Raw genomic sequence first — 1,573 nt, forward strand, 5'->3', positions numbered from 1 at the left:
TGCTCAGGTTTTGCCCGCTCTCAAGCGGGAACCTTCAGACCGGCGGAATGATGATCGTTGTCATGTGTGTGGTTCTATACATACTCTGTGGGGTGTAGTAGCACTCCAGTAGTGTAGTGTTGGGTGTCTCCTGTGGTGTCAGTTTGATGAGGGGGGTGAGGAGGAGATCTGTAGACTTGTATGGTTGGGTTGCTCGGGTTTTGCCCGCTCTCTCTCAGCTGGGAACATTCAGACTGGCAGAATGAGGATAGTTGTCGTGTGTGTGGTTCTATATATACACTTTCTGGGGTGTAGTCAGGGGCAGACTAACAACTCATGGGGCCCCCGGGCAATAGGGGATCATTGGGCCCCTGTGTCCTTGCCCACACCCAAAAAAGCCTATAAAAGGTACCAGGGGCATCTCATGGGGTCCCCTACTGTACCTGGGCCCTCGGGCAGTGCCTGGGTGATCGAATGGTCAGTCTGCCCCTGGGTGTAGTAGCACGCCAGTAGTGTGGTGTTGGGTGTCTCCTGTGGTGTCGGTTTGATGAGGTGGTGAGGAGGAGATCTGTAGACTTGTATGGTTGGGTTGCTCGGGTTTTACCCGCTCTCTCTCAGACGGGAACCTGCAGACGGGCGGAATGAGGATAGTTGTAGTGTGTGTGGTTCTATACATACTCTCTCTATGGTTGGGTTGCTCAGGTTTTGCCATGGCAGCTGGGGCGGCTTTCTCTGGGGTGCCAGTGAGTGTGCAGACCGGAGAGGAAGAGGACTTGTAGAGGGAGGAATACACGGCACTACAGTCCATCACGCGATTCGAGCAACCTTCTGGAATGAAAGAAACATCCGGCCATCCCCGCACCCTCCAGAAGTGCGCAGCCTCCTCGGGTCCTCTCCAGATCCCCATCCCCGACACTTGCATCGTCCCCCTGAAAACCGCCACCCTAGGCAAAATAAAATTTTATAAGGTCTGGTCAGAGGCAGAGGTAGCAGAGGTGTGGATGTTATCTTCGTGTCACGACTCAGATCCTAGTATATACACTCAACTGCCACTTTATTAGGTCCACCTTGCTAGTCCCGGGTTGGACCCCCTTTTGCCTTCATTCTTCATGGCATAGATTCAACAAGGTGTTGGAAACGTTCCTCAGAGAATTTGCTCCATATTGACATGAGTTACTGTTCCCTTTCTATCATCTGGAACCAGTCTGCCCATTCTCCTCTGACCTCTGACACCAACAAGGCACTTTCCTCCACACAACTGCCGCTCACTGGATATTTTCTTTTTTTCGGACCATTCTCTGTAAACCCTAGAGATGGTTGTGCGGGAAAATCCCAGGAGATCAGCAGTTTTTGAAATCCTCAGACCAGCCCGTCCCGCACCAACAACAATGCCACGTTCAAAGTCACTTAAATCCCCTTTCTTCCCCATTCTGAGGCCCAGTTTGAACTTCAGCAAGTTGTCTTCACCATGTTTACATGCCTAAATGCATTGAGTTGCTGCCGTGTGATTGGCTGATTAGCAATTTGTGTTACCAAACAATTGAACAGGTGGACCTCATAAAGTGTATATAGTCATTTTACGTCTATCAAAAAA

The sequence above is a fragment of the Staurois parvus genome, unplaced genomic scaffold, assembly GCF_062004578.1.
Source record: "Staurois parvus isolate SC_StPar_1 unplaced genomic scaffold, SC_StPar_1.0 ptg002761l, whole genome shotgun sequence".
Classification (NCBI taxonomy): domain Eukaryota; kingdom Metazoa; phylum Chordata; class Amphibia; order Anura; family Ranidae; genus Staurois; species Staurois parvus.